This window comes from Dromiciops gliroides, chromosome 5 (genome assembly GCF_019393635.1).
Source record: "Dromiciops gliroides isolate mDroGli1 chromosome 5, mDroGli1.pri, whole genome shotgun sequence".
Taxonomy (NCBI): Eukaryota; Metazoa; Chordata; class Mammalia; order Microbiotheria; family Microbiotheriidae; genus Dromiciops; species Dromiciops gliroides.
In genome coordinates this window covers 105,224,890-105,241,514 of record NC_057865.1, presented here as the reverse complement: position 1 = coordinate 105,241,514, position 16,625 = coordinate 105,224,890, and positions in this window count along the sequence as shown.

Here is a 16,625-nt window from a genome sequence, read left to right as displayed (position 1 = left end):
TTATTTGGGCTAGTCTTTGGAACATACTCAGATATTTCACTACCTGGTTTCAGTCCAAATAACCACATGGAAACTTGGTGAGCCAAGTTCTGTTTCTTTTGTGTTTATTCTTAGCTAATCTTAGGCAAATAAGAATTCCTAGATGGAAGTGCCCAGGTGACTGTGTGAGGTCAGGAGATCCCAAGGTCGATTCAAAGTTCTTATCAATGACCAGAGGTAATGATGGATAGAGGAGGTGCCTGCAGACAACATGGACAAATAATCACTAAAGAATGGCAACAGTTTCAGTGAATGAGTTCCCTTGTGGTGAAGTACCAATTAATTACTAATTGCACCACTCCTCAGAGTCTCATAGAGACACACAGGAGAACTTCCTTACAATTCTACAAAGTAAAAAAGGATTTCCAGGGTCAGTAGTCAGGATATATATCCTTTGGCTAAACATATTCTGTACTCATGTACCTCATTATCATTGTACTGGAAGCTTTAGTCCACTCTCCCCAGGGACTTTGAGTGAGCCCCCAATTTGGGGAACATGTTTTATACTAACTTCTTACTATGTTCTTGTTCAAGCATGTCCAACTCTTCATGACCCCATGGACCATAGCATACCAATACTGTCCACAAGGTTTCCTTGGCAAGGATACTGAAATGGTTTGCCATTTCCTTCTCCAGCAGATTAAGGAAAACAGAGGTTAAGTGACTTGCCCGGGGTCACACAGCTAGTAAGTAATGTGATGCTGGATTTTAACTCAGGTCTTCCTGATTCTAAGACCAGCACTCTATCCACTGAGCCATCTAACTGCCTCAGTCTACTGAGCCACCCATCTGCCAGCTGTCTCTGCTCTACCTTTCTCAATAAACTTTTCAGTGCCCTTGGCTACCCTGTAAGTCTCTAAGTTGAAGGTCGGTATCAGTCAGAAGTAGTATAGGGAACTTTTGCATCAAAGAGTACCCTAAACTGATTAAATTCCAGGTGCAGCACTTAAAAAATTGAATATTATAGATAGGCTATATAATAGAACAGCATCCATCCTGTCCATGTGGTATTAGTAAGCTATTAGTACTACAGAGCTCGGCTATAATAGAACAACTAGTAGACTGTGTGACATTGGAAGAGTACTGCTCATATAATGTTGTAGGGTCGGGGATCTCTTCTGCCTGGGCTAATGGGAATCCCTAGTTGGCTATGCCAGATTCCAATTTGCCTTTCTGTGGAGATGCAATTAACTTTGGCTTGATTAGGATTCAAGGCCAGGCATCACATAGGTCATCGAATACTGGCTGAACAGCTACTTGCTGAATTTTTATAGTAATTATAATAGCATATATTAAATGTAATAATGTATCTGAAGTGATTTATAAACTTTAAAGCTATATCTGTCTATATAACTATATATAGTTATATACAGCTTCATATTAAATACTAGATAAATTATATATACAATTATATTATAAATATATAATGCTACATGTAGCTTTATATGTGTAAAGGTATACAGTGTGTGTATATGTATATGTGTTACATGTGTATGTGTATATATGTATATATGTGTATATATACACACATCTTTAAAGTTTGCAGAGCACTCTAGATATGCTATTTCATTGGGTGTTCCCAACAGCTATGTAAAGTAGGAGCTATTTTTATTCCTATTTTATAGATGAGGATACTTGCCTAGACTCACACAGCCAGGGTCTGAGGCAGGATTTGAACTCAAGTCTTCAGGTCTGGTGCTCTCTCCAGTGCACCATCTAGTTCTCATGGAGTCTATGCAATATCCATGTAGTTCTCTCTGTGTGGCAAGAACCAAAGCTGATCAGAGTTCACATTATGTATTGAATCCTCCCCACTTCAGGATCAAAAACACAAGAGGACTATACCAGCACAGATGTAGTTAGGATATGTAAAACTATATACCATGCTATCAGGAAGTTCAGGAAGGAAAAGAAGTCAGAAATGTTAGAGGCAGAAAGAAGCAGGGTCAAAACCAGAGATTCCTAACACAGTCTGTGAGGCAGGAGGTCGCTAACCAAAAGACAAGATCCAGATTTCAGGCAGGAAGAAAATTCAGTGCCAAAGACACAAGCGAGCAGGCAAGGTACATGATAGTTCTTTCTGGTGCTCAAAAGCCATAATGGAACTTCTAAGTTCAGACTGGCTGAACCCAATTGGCTCCTTTCTCCAGATTGTCCAAATTCCTATCATATGTGAATTTCTTTTCCTGTCACTATCCCCATTCCTTCCTGCGGAATGTACAGGCCCATGGGCTAGTTCATACCCGCGTCTGCTGGGATATGTCATTGTCAAAACCAACCCCAATTTAGTAACCTCCATGGATTTTACAAGTTGTCAGACACATGGTTGACAGGATCCTAGGTTTAGAATTTTAAGGGACCTTAGAGGTCACTTAGTCCATCCTCCTCCTTGTACCATTGAGGAAACTGAGGCCTAGTGAAGTGATTTGTCCGAGGAGACACAGACAGCAAATGACAAAGGAGCTGAACCCAATTTCTGACTCCAAATCCACCACTCTTTCCATTTATCACCCTGCCTCCCTCTGCTAAGTTACATTTGCTTTTCTGTTGTTCTATAAATGTCTTTAGTCAGAGACTTCAGTTTTTCCTTTTCTGTCAGAGACTCTTGACTTTTAATAGAGCCATACCACAAGCAGTATAATAATAGAATTCAATCCATGCATTTCTGTGATGGTGACTATCTTATCCCAGCTAGCCCTGGCTATAAGCAAATAGAATATATGGCTACCTATGTGCTAAAAAGCCCACCTGCCAAAAATATTTTTAACACGAGTATGTAAAGGAGCCTACAATCGGCAGCATTAGGGTCATTCATATGAGTTAAGGTTCTCTCCTCTCCTTCCCTCTCCTCCCCTCCCCTCTCCTCTCCTTTCCTCTCCTCTCCTTCCTCCCTCCCCCCACCTTTCTCTCTGTCCATTCTATGTTAAAATGCAAATGTATAGGTTGGGAAGGGTGACATATTAACCCATTAGCACTCACCAACACATTAGCATGGATTGCCTGGTAATAATATCGATTTATAATTGTGACAGCACTTTATACTTTTCAAAGCTTTATCACCTGATCCTCACAGCCCTATCAGATTATCTAGCTGTTACTTAACAACACATGAAATGGTCTAAAATTACATAGCAAGAGGACTAATAAGTCTTTCTGGGTGGGGGGGATAAGTACCTAGTCTAGAACATGGGCATAGCCCAAAGAGGGAAAGTGAGAGACAGGGGAAGTGGAGATGAATCATAAGAAAATGTTGTCTACTTTCTTTCTTTTTTTTTGGGGGGGGGGTGGCCATGGGGGTTAAGTGACTTGCCCAGGGTCACACAGCTAGTAAGTGTCAAGTGTCTGCCCCAGGAGGTTACATTGTATCAAAGTAGACAACATTTGGGGGAGCTAGGTGGCACAGTGGATAAAGCACCAGCCCTGGATTCAGGAGGACCTGAGTTCAAATCCGGCCTCAGACACTTGACACTAGCTGTGTGACCCTGGGCAAGTTACTTAAACCTCATTGCCCCCCCAACACACACACACACAAAAAAGGGGGGGGGAATGTAACCTCCTGGAGGGCAAAGACTAACTTTTTGTCTTTGTACCCCCACACCCAGCCCAGTACTTGGCACATGTTGTTTTATTGTTCAGTAGTTTCAGTCATCTCTGACTCTTCATGACCCCATTTGGGGTTTTCCTGGCAAAGATACTGGAGTGTTTTGATATTTCCTTCTCTGGATCATTTTACAGATGAAGAAGCTGAGGCAAACAGGGTTAAGTGACTTGCCCAGGGTCATACAGCTAGTAAGTGTCTGAGGTCAGATTTGAACTCAGGTCTTCCTGACTGCAGGCCACGTGCTCTATCCACCTCATGACATAGCTACTTGGCACATAAAAGGTACTAAATCAGTATTTATAGGTGTTGTTGGTTTTGTTTGATTGATTGATTGATTGACAATTTTGTCTAGGGCTGGGCCATTCTCATTTCTTTATTTCTATCCCCAGAGGGCAAATCATGACCTGATTAACTAAGGTTAGAATAATCAATACTATAAGAGAGAATAATAATTCACTTTCCTTTAGTGCTTGAAGGCTTATTTTCAAAGTGCTTTCTCCACAGTAGCCATACAAACCACATAGTAAAATAATATTCTTCAATACTTCAAGGAACTATGATTTTATATGGTGAATATATCTACTAATGAAAAGCACAGTCTTTCCATAACTTGGGAGATCATCTTTAAGAGTTGCTATAGACCAAACTTCATATCCCTGCAGCCTCTTGACTAAGCTGGTTTTTAGATGATAAAAATGTATTCAGTCACTAGGGCTCACAGGCATATAGGTTCACCTTGGTTGGACCTGCAAGACTTTGCACTCCAGTGACCTAGCTCTTAATGATTCATGGGCATCTCTATTCCACGATGGAGTTGGACTTAAGTGGATAATATCAGCTAACCTTTATTTAGTTCTTTGCATTTAGTATTGCCTTTGGTCTCTACAATTGCCCTATGAAGAAGATAGTCCATATCATTATATCTACATTTTACAGATAAAGAAATTCAGTCCAGAAAGGTTGACCTGCCCAAGGTCATCTAGCTAATAAGTGGCAGAATAGATGCTATCCAGGATAGATCAAGATTGTTCGACACCAAATCCAGTGTTCTTTCCACTATACCACAGTTACTTATGGAGCATTAGATAGAGCATTAGGCTTGGATTCATGAAGACCCAAGCTTGAATATGGTCACAATTACTTGCTATATGTCATTTATCTTCTCTCACTCTGTTTACTCATCTGAGTAATGGGAATAATAATACTACCTACATCCTGTATCAGTTGTGAGACTTAAATGAGTATATAATACTAAGTAAAATGAGTGTGTAAACATGCAAAATGTTTTGCAAACCTTAAAGTGCTATATTAATGCTAGCTATTGGAGGACTGTGTTAATACTGAAAACTTTTTTTATTAAAAAGCATTTCTAACGATGAGCAGGAGGAGTTCAGAGAAACCTGGAGGGTCTTGCATGGGCAGATGATGAGTGAGATGAGCAGAACCAGGAGAACATTGTACACAGTATCATCAACATTGTGTGTTGATCAACTGTGATAGACTAGATTCTTCTCACCAATCCAACAGTACAAGAAAATTCCAAAGGACTCATGATGGAAAAGGCTCTCCGGGGCAGCTAGGTGGCGAAGTGGATAGCGCACCAGCCCTGGAGTCAGGAGTACCTGGGTTCAAATCCGGCCTCAGACACTTAACACTTACTAGCTGTGTGACCCTGGGCAAGTCACTTAACCCCAATTGCCTCACTTAAAAAAAAAAAAAAGGAAAAGGCTCTCCAAATCCAGAAAAAAAAGAAAAGGAACTGTGGAATATGGGCGCTGATTGGACCATACTATTTCTTTTGTTTTGGGTGCTGTTGTTTTTCTTTTTTGAGGTTTTTCCTTCTTGCTCTGATTCTTCTTGTATAACATGACTAATGCAGAAATATGTTTAATGTTATATATCAGATTACCTGCTGTCTAGGGGAGGGGGGGAGGGAGGGAAAGGAGGGAGAAAAGTTTGAAATTGGAAATCTTATCTAAACAAAGGTTGAAAACTTAAATAAATATTTTAAAAGCATTTCTAAAATACTGAGATATACATGTATATTTCATATATACATATGAGGCAAGGAAAATAGAAATAATGTACATAAATGGCACTAGAAAAGTACTCAAGATTGTCAAGTGGCTCAGGGATGCCATCTATCCAGAGTTCATTCCAATGAGGCAGATTCTAACACATCCATGCCTGCCCATCCTATGTGACTCTTGTCCAATTCCTCCCAGAAGTTCGCCATAGGTGATCCACCTAACATGCTCAAAGCCTTCCTCACTTTCTCCCAACATCACTAGGGCACCCTATGGAATTCTCCGGCAGGCCACAATTCCTTGATGACTATCCTTTCACTCCTCTCCTTCAGAGTTCCTTGTTGGATATACCTACCCACACCTACCACGTACCTTTCCATTGGGAAGGTAAGGGGATCAAAATGTTTTCTTGAATCAGACCTAAAAGGAGATATACTTGGTGGTTTCCTATTTACGATCCTAGAAATCTGATGAATCTTCAAAACCAGTGCTACTTTTCTTTGCTGATAAAAATACCTTTTCAAATATACCCATCTTCTGAAGATCATAGCATTATATGGCATTACTTGTTTTATTTATTTATTTGAGGGGTGGGGCAATGAGGGTCAAATGACTTGCCCAGGGTCACACAGCTAGTAAGTGTCAAGTGTCTGAGGTCAAATTTGAACTCGGGTCCTCCTGAATCCAGAGTCAGTGCTTTATCTACTGCAACACCTAGCTGCCCCTATGACATTACTTGTCAAGCTAGTCCTTTATAGAAAAAAAGCACCTTTCAGCAACAACTCCATAATAACAAATGCCTAGTATTTGCATATTGCCTTGCACTTTGCCAAATGCTTTCATGTACATTATCTATGAAACTACTGTGTCTCAAACACGAATAGAATAATCAAATGATACAAGAGCAGAGCACTAGACTACAGGTTTCCAAACACTAGGATGAGATACTTTGGTGCATCAGGATTGTCTTTTTTAATGCTGTATTATTCTGCATTTATTTACTCTCCTTTGCTAAAATTTAACCAAGAAAATGAAATAGATAGTGATAATCATTATGCCCCAGTTCAGAGTGGGTATAATGGGTGCAACACAGTTAATGTTCAAAAAGGGTAATTTCCTATGTTAGATAGATCAACTGGATGATCTTCAAAGCTGACTCTAAAGAATTAAATAGTAAAACAATAATTGTTGGAAGGAAACAAAGATTTATTAAGTACCTACTACGTGCCAGGCACTGTGCTAAGTACTTTACAGATATTGTCTCATTTGATCTTCACAATAACCTTAGGAGGTAGGTGTTATTATCCCCATTTGACAGTTGAAGAAACTGAGGTTGACTTTCCCAGGTCACCCAGCTTAACCCCAGGGCCAGCATCTTATCCACTCTGCTACCAAGCTACAGGGACTTTAGTGTGACTCTTTCATACCTAGACAAATCCAACAAAAACATGAACAAGAAAGAAATTATGAAACAATGTAATTTTGGGGAAATTATCTATGATTACTTATGATTACTGAATGAGAATCATAAGAAGTATACATGTTTTCAATTTTTCATAGAAACTTTATAAAAATTGACCATATGTTAGGATATAAAAAACTCATAATGCATAAAGGTAAACTCTTTAAACAAATTACTTATTGACCAAAATGTAATAAAAATTATAATTAATAAGGGAAATTTAAAGAAAAGATTCAGATTTAAATGGAGACAAAATGATAAAGAATAAGTGGTTCAAGGGGGCGACTAGGTGGCACAGTGGATAAAGCACTGGCCCTGGATTCAGGAGTTCCTGAGTTCAAATCCAGCCTCAGACACTTGATACTTACTGGCTGTGTGACCCTGGGCAAGTCACTTAACCCCCATTGCCCCGCAAAAAAAAAAAAAAAAAGAATAAGTGATTCAAAGAACAAAGTTAACACTAACAAAATTGATTGTTCTCTCTCCTTTCCCCTTAAAGTGTGAATAGTTTGATTTACCAAATCAAATAGTAAAAATACAATTAAGAAATTTAGAAGGAAAATCTATGTCAACTGGGTATTTTGAGTTATTTCATTTATGTTTGATGTTTTGCTTTACACAATGCTAAGCATCTAATCAAAACAATTCAATTTAATGAACGTTTTTAAAGCATCTACTATGTGTGAGACATTGTTCTAGGTGCTGGAAATAATGTTGAAAATTAACTTGTTGTTGAACATTATCAGACATTAAAATAAATAAGGTTGAGATTTATTAATGAGGGCCAGATAAGGGAGAGCAATAAAAGTACCAGTGTGCTAAATTCATGAGGGGGAAAAAACAATATTGCCATAGATGAGTTCCTGAAAGGTCCTTTATAAATTATTTTTTCCATTGACTAACATACTCATCTCTATTTATTTCTGATTGATTCCAAAGAGAAGTAGCTCTTAATGGTCATTAAGGAAACACTTACAAATTCTGAGAGCACAATATTTCAAGGACTCAACTTCATTGAACATTTATTGGGTGTCTACAACATATAAAGGTCCTATATGGGGCACCAAGCACTGTGCTATGCACTCGTGAATCTAAGTAACAATCATGGAAGAATGTAAATAATATATTTCTTTCTTTCTTCAGGAAGTTTAGATTTTGATATCTTTCTCTTCTTTCAATAATTACAACACTGGGGCAGCTAGGTGGCATAGTGGATAGAGCACTGGCCCTAGAGCCAGGAGGACCTGAGTTCAAACCTGGCCTCAGACACTTGACACTTACTAGTTGTGTGACCCTGGGCAAGTCACTTAACCCCAATAGCCTCACAAAAAAACCAAAAGCAATAATTATAGGACTTCTTTTCAGCCATTCATTTTGACAGAATGATATTGCTGCCTTTTATTGTCTTTAACCACTTTCTGTTTGTCTTTTCTTCTCAAGAAGATTTTCTATTTGGCTCTCCAACTTTTCTATGACTTTTTTTTTAACTTCTTTTGGAAAGTCAGAGGACCTGTGTTAAAATCTGTTCTCTTCCACTTAACATCTATCTGACTTTAGGCAAGTCACTTAACCTCTCTTGGCCTAAATTTTCTCATCTATAAAATGAGGGGATTAAACAAGATGAACTCTGAAATTCCTTCCAGCTGCAAATCTATGATCCTATAAGCCTATACTTTGTAAGTACCTAAGTTAGTATATATTAGGGACTTAATAAATACTTGTTGAATTGAATTAAATTGGTTTTCTTTGAATCTAGGGTCCAGTTCAAATAACAGAGGAATAAAAACCCAATTTTGTTGTTACTAATTGAATAGCCATTATAAACAATATAATTAGAAGAGATTTGGACCCAAAGAAACTTCAAATAGTTATGCCAAACAGGCTAGTCTGTGAGATATTGTCATTATAACAGTAGAAGTATCCCCATCGAATGTTTTATGTGTGTGCAAGAGTTTTAGACAGGACATAGATAGAGAAGAGAAAAGGTAAAATGGACAGAAGAGAGCAAGGACTGGACCAGAGTTTAAAGTGGAGAGTAATTCTGAAGAGATTGGAAAGAGCTAAAGTGGAAAATTCTAAGATGATAAACCTAATAGGCTTGGGAGAGTTGAAGAACAAAGATAAAAGATAAAATAAGAGATGTTGGAGGCAGATTAAGCAAGTACCAGAAGATTACTGCTGGCGAGAGCAAATATGTATTGCCACCTAGATGTTGTTGCCTGAAAAAAATTCAAAGAAATCCAAAATTATTAAATCAGATAGGTTTCACTTTTGGTCGGCTAAGATTGAAGCATCTTAGAACATCATTCTAGATTTTCAGTGTTCATGTAAATCAATGAAAGAACTCTGCTTTCAGCTTTCTTGGAATCCTTATTTCCTATTTAAAGTTAAGAGGCCATCTTACCTGTGGTTAACTAATACTTTACATTTGTGTAACAAATTCAGGGGGTTCCAGTCTCAGGTTCAGTACAGGGAAAGAGAACAATATTCCAATGCAGGCCAAGCAATCATCTAAAATCAAACCATTAAATATTTAATTAAACTATTTTAACAAAGTAAAACTAACAGGAAAATCCATGCTATAGAATCATTCCTAACGCATCATATGCCAATGAAAAATACTTCCTCCTCCTCTCCCCACTCTCCACTCCCAGTTCAGTGGATGGAAAGAAAACCAAGGCCCGAGAATGAAGGAAGGGAACTCGTTTGCTAAAAACACCAGAGGGAAGGCTGCCATGAGGCGCTGCTAGAACAGCTCTCCAGGAAACAAAGTCCTTGAGTTCTCAGCTGTCACTGGACAATATCCTACCTCTGCCGTTGTCAGTCACAGTCAGCTCAGCCTCCTAGCTGTTGCATGCCTCGGGTTTGCTTCTGCCATTGTTGAACATAGCGAGATCCACCTGCTGCGCCAAAAGCTCTACCTCTAAAGCTACTGTGCCAACTGAAAACCACCATTACATTACACCCTCTCCAGAACTACTGCTTGCCTCAGGCTTCTTTGCAGTATTCCACTTCTTTCCCATATATCTGGGGGCTATTGGCACTTTAATTTTAGAATGAGTTCTTTAGAGACTACCAAGGTCTCTAGGCCTAGGGACTAATCATCAAGGTCTTTAATCTGTCTTTTTCACAGCTTCACAGCTCTGCTTAGGTAAGCCCCGAAAGGGATCTGAGAAAGCTGCTGCCAGACAATTCACCTCCCAGTTCCAACAAGGTGACTCAAAAGAATTCCTCATGAAGTTGTAAGACACTTCCTTGCTTCTTTCTGGGAAGGGTCTCCTATTTGAGTTAGGATATATAACTTTCCTTTGCCTGTCTTACTCCTCAGAAGCAGGCAATAGGACACCCCACACTCTCTGAGCTTCCCACTGTCTTTTTCTGAGGCTGAGAATAAACACAAGTGCCCATTTTTGCTGATCCTTTTGATTCCCATGATGTTCTGCCATGCAAATGTTCTTGAGGCTTTATTTAGTCTTAAGGAGGCACCAAAAGATTGGGCAGGGAGGAGGTTACAAAGAGTGAAGTCTTGGTGGGCATTCCTGCTTTCAAAGCAAAGTCTTCCTCTCCCTTCCACTTGTATTTTACCTTACAGTTTACCAAGTGATAGATGATCTAGAATAGATGATCTCATTTGGTCCTCACAAGCAGAGCAATGGTTAGCAGTCTGGTACCAGGAACGAGCTTGGGGAAGATCTGAGACAGACCTTGGGACACAAGGCCCCATAGAGGAGAGAAAGAAATACTGTAACACATTTATTGGGGAGGCTACCACCAGAGTCAGGAACCAGAAATTGGCTCGACTGAGACAGAATTTACCTGGCATGGGAAAAGGACTCAACCAGAGTATACTAAACTCCATCTTCATTTTGCCATGTGTGACTTTCACTTACTTTATATTCATGTTATAGTCTCTAGTCTGTGCTTCAAGGTATGTTGGGTGGGTAGCTGACATCACTAACCCTAAGTGTCTCCTATGAAAGTTTTGGCATGGCCCTAGGTCTAGTAGCATGATGACATCAGGGTGCACTGTGACTAGCTATCCCAGTCTGGGGTACTGATAACAGGAAGGGCACAGCCTATGATGACCCTGGGACCCTGGGCAACAGTTGTCTCTCTCAACTGTAGAATATGGTACGTCTCAGAGGAGATATGCAATAGCAATAGAATAATGAGGGATAGTACCTGGGGGCCTGGGCAAGAAAGGAGTAATTGCATGAAAGATATAAGGGGTCATTATATAGGACAGAGGACTATTAGGAACTGGGATATGTGGGTTGGAAGATTATTGAAGGAGAACCTGTCAGTTCTTCCTGTCAGAAAGGAAGAATACCCAGACAGTCAACTTCTAAATTCTGGTTCCCTGGTATCCCTGCTCTGCTTAGGGCTCCACTCACAACAACTCTATCTGCAAACCATGACAGAGTCAGAAGGGAACTTCAAGATTTTCTAATGCAAAATATTCATTTTAGTAACGAGAAAACTGAAGTTTAGTGGTTTGCCCAAAGTCACACAGCTAATAATGTCAGTCACCAGTAGATGATTGGAGATCTAGTCCCAGATTTCAGGTAAGAGAACAAATTGGAGATTTTCAATTTGGTCAATATCAACATGGCTGCAACCATCAGAATGTATGGTGTCATTAAGGGAAAGAGTGTAGAGAGAAAATCAATATCTGAGGAGCTAGGTTTAGAAAATTCCCATTGTTAGAGGGTAGAAAAAGAAAGAGGAACTAGCTAAGGAAATGGGCAAAGAGCCATCAGAGGACTGGGTGGAGATGAAGTGTGCTGGAGCTTCTTGGAAGCCAAGAGAAGAGTCTCAAAATAGAGGAAAAGGCCAATAGTGTCATAGACTTCAGAAAGTTCAGTGAGAATGAAAGAAGAGAAATAGCTATTGAGTTTGGCAAACCCTAATAGAAAAACAATGTTAAAATAGTGTCACTATTTGGAAGACAAATAAGAAATAAGCGAAAGTATCCCAAGCATCTTCTAAACTTAAACAAAGCTTTCTTAACATTTTCCTTTGAGCCTTCAGTCATCAAGGATCTGAAACATTTGAAAGGCTAAACAAAAACCCCAATTTGAAAATCAAGAAGAGTATTCCAGATCTCAGCGTGAAATAAGCCAAAATAGGCAATTTAATTTTCACATCTTCTGGAAAAATATTGAGTCATATTTCCTACCCACATCCTACAAAAATAACAGAAATCCTATGATTCAAAATTCAATTCCATTGCTGTCTGAAACTAACATTCAAATCATTCAGGAAAACTAGGAGAAAACTCCCAGTCAGTGGTAGAATTTCACATTCCAGGTTCCCAAGTCAAATGTTACTAAGTTATTTTTCTGGAAGCCCAAATATCCCTACCTATGACTGCCCTGGATTATATATGTGGTGAATAGGTCTATCCCTAAGTGTATGAACTGTTGTGCAAACAACACAAAATTAGCAATGCAATTCATTACAACATAGCCAAGAGAGTACAGCTAACAGTCATTTTTATTATTAATTATTATTATCAGAGGATTGGGGAGAGTACCTCCTAGGTCACTCTACTTGGCAAGCCATCTTTCCACTGCAAAGATGAAACCTCCTGCCTGCAGGGTGAGAGGACAGGAATGTTTGACTTTTCTGCCAAGTGAAGTCACCTGTTTTGGAAGCTGTGGTTTGTAGTGGCTGCTGGGAGTAAAAGCAAATATCAGTAGAGGGGAGGAGAGAGGCATCCAATGTTGCTGAGAAAGAGAATTCTACTGTACCTTGTGCTATTGAAAAAGATGTAACCTACTGCCATCCTCAGACATCCTTGTCTTTATATTAAAAAATCCATTATAATATATCCTGACAGCGTTATGTAGTGTAGAAAACCCCTATTTGTTTAAAGATTTTCATAGAAGCTTTATATACAATTTTTTTTGGTGAGGCAACTGGGGTTAAGTGACTTGCCATGGGTCACACAGCTAGCAGGTATCAAGTGTCTAAAGCCGGATTTGAACTCAGGTCCTCCTGAATCCAGGGTCAGTGCTCTATCCACTGTACCACCTAGCTACCCCTTTATATACAATTTCAAAGCTAAGAAGCCCCCAAAATGTCCAACAATAGGGAAGTGGTCAAATAAATGATGGTACTTTGTATGAATGCCATAGAATATAAAATTTTTGCACAGTAAGAAATGATGAATACAAGTGAAATGGGAATGGATGACATCACAACTAGTACATTTGCTACCCAGATGAGCTTGAGACTATACCTTGGACCCCTGACCTGCTACTTTGCTTTGTGATCTTTCCCTGAGATCTTTATGATCTTCTTCCAAACTTGTTAGCAATCTCATGAGGCCAAGAGATCAGGAGCTCCCAGTTCCCCTCAATCAGTGCTGGTCACATTGCTTAGGGAGCTTCTTGTAGCTACTACAATGTTTCTCATGGAAGAACATGATTACTACTAGGATAACAAGCCCAACCTATACCTCGTATTGACAGAGGATGTGGACCTTGAGAAAATTATTTGGATAGTGCAGAGACAAAGTAGATTTTAAATTAATATTAGTCCCACAAAAATATTTCATGTTTTGATGTTTTTAAGTACCGATTCCCCAGGACAACGTAATAAGAGTTATGGATTACTGTATCATTTTTTAAAGTCTTTGCCAGTATTCACTTATCAATCTTTTGTGTTTTAAGGATATCTTTACCTTGCACATTGAATACCTTTAGAATCCTTTTTGGGAAGATGTTATACTTGAGCCAAACAAAAATTTTAAATAGGGGCACAAAGAACCAGAGAGTGCAAGAAGGAGCCTGACCCTTCTCTTTAGAGACAAGACTTCCCCATGACTGAACTCAGTCCATGTGACTCCAGAGCTAGGGCTCCTTTTGGGAAAGGGCGTTCTAGTTGCCCTGGGGCAGCTCTGGTCTGTTGTTACATAAAGAATTCATAGAAATTTGGGAAGATTTGCATGAACTGAATGAAAGTGAAATAAGTAGAACCAATAGAACAATATATAAAATGACTACAACAATTTGAAAAGAATCTTAAAAAGAAGTCAAATGCTGAGTAAATGAAAAACCACTACTGATCCAGGAGAACAGATAATGAAACATACCATCTTCCTTTTGGTCTAGTAGCAGGGGGACTGTGAGGACAGAAAGTCACATGCATTGTTAGACATGGTCATTGCATTAGTTGCCTTGGCTTTATTGTTGTTGTTGTTTGTTTTTAATTATAAAAGTATTTTATTATTTTCTAGTTACATGTGGAGATAGTTTTCAACATTTGTTTTTATAAGATTTCTAGTTTCAAATTTTTCCCCTCCCTCCCCCTCCCCAAGACAGCAAGTAATCTGATATAGGTTATATATGTACAATAACATTAAACATAATTCTGCATTAGTCATGTTAGAAGAATCAGAGCAAAAAGGAAAAACCTCCAAAAAGAAAAACAACAGCACCAAAAACAAAAGAAATAGTATGGTTCAATCTGCATCCATATTCCTATTGTTGTTGTTGTTGTTTTCTTGCAAGGGAGGGCAATGAACAGAAACAGAAAAATTTATACAATAACAACAGCATTGTAAAGAAAAATGCAATGACCAGCCATGGTTTCATGATTCCAGAGAATCGATGATGGAGCATGCTATGTCAGGGCAGCTAGGTGATACAGTGGATAGATCACCAGGTGTGGGATCAGGAAAACTAACTCATCTTCCTGAGTTCAAATCTGACCTCAAAACACTGACTGTGTGATCCTGGGCAAGTCACTTAATCCTGTTTGTCTCAGTTTCCTCATCTGTGAAAGGAGCTGAAGAAGGAAATGGCAAGCCACTCTAGTGTCTTCGACAAGAAAACCTTCAAATGGGGTCATGAAGAGCTGGACAAGACTGAACAACAAATCTGCCCCATGGCAGAGAAGGCGTGACATTGCTGCTTAAATTCTTATAGAACATTTAAATTTTAAAGAGAAACTTTAACCTTATTTTATTAAAAAAAAACCCAAACCTATAACCCCATTTTATTTTAAAAAAACACCTAAAACCTATAACCATCCTGTTATAATAATTATTTCACTTTAAGCTTAAGGGACAATATAAAGGCCCCTAAAGTCCCTTCTCTTTGGTTTTAGGGTATTTATTTTCAACAAACATATGACTGCAGTGACAGTTGCTCTGAGCTCCCAGTTAGGCAAATTCCAAATATTAAGATAGAAGTTGAGCTTGCTGCCTAACTTTACCTTCATATCTCTATCTAGTAATCACCTGATCTCTTTGTGGTTGGGGCAAAAATTCAGTTTACTGGAAATGCTTAGGAAATGAAACAGCAGTTTATATTATAGTGGCCATGGATAGACAGGCATTAGGAAGGGAAGTTGGGGAAAGAGCTGACCTTTTCTTGGGACTTCCCTTGGCCTCAGACTTCTTGTAAAAGATGCCTGTAGAGCTGATGACCCTCCTGATATTTTACTTCTCTGCCAAAGCTCAGTTATCCCTTTGCTCCTTGGGAGTGTGCCAATCTTGCTCCAGCCTCTCTAACTCCTCAGAATCTCTCCCTCTAGGTCTCAGATGTTGTTGTTCAGTAGTTCCAATCATGTTTGTGACCCCAGTGGAATTTTCTTGGCAGAGATACTGGAGTGGTTTGTCATTTCTTTCTCCAGCTCATTTTACAGATGAGGAAACTGAGGCAAACAGGGTTAAATGACTTGCCCAGAGTCACACAGTAAGTGTTTGAGGCCAGATTTGATTCAGGAAGATAAGTCTATCCATTCTATCTACCATACCACCTAGCTGCCCTAGTTCTCAAAGAGTTTCTTCCTCTTACAAAAAGTTTTAGAGCATGACTCAGTCTCTCACACAATGGCTTTGATCAATTCAAGGAGGTGTATAGGTCCTGTTTACACTCTCTTCTGATTGTTAGATCTATCAAAAGGTGTTCTTACCTAACAAAGAAAATTACTTTTAAATGGGCAAAATAATCATGGTACCCCATGCTTAAAGAGAGACAACATTTCTTATGTCCTCCTTGTTTCAAACCCTTTGTATCTTTTATAGGCAAAGTATATTCCCTAGTATTTTATATCATTCAATATTAACAAACAATTAAGCATCTACTAGTTGTAGGACACTTTGCTAAGCCCAAGAAATAAAGATAAAAATGGAACATCCTCTGCCCTCAAGAAGCTTAAATGCTATTGGTGGAGACAATGATTGTTTATAAAAGTATATGCAGGGGCAACTAGGAGGCGCAGTGGATAAAGCACCAGCCCTGGATTCAGGAGGACCTGAGTTCAAATCCAGCTTCAGACACTGGACACTAGTTGTGTGACTCTGGGCAAGTCACTTAACCCTCACTGCCCCGCCCCCCCCAAAAAAAAGTATATACAGAACAAATACCAAAAAAATTTAGGGAAGGAAAGCACTAGCTGTTGTGGGTGATCAGGAAAGACTTCATGAGGAAGTAGTAAAAGGAGTAAGAGATTCTATGTGGCAAAAGTGAGGAGGAGAGCACAC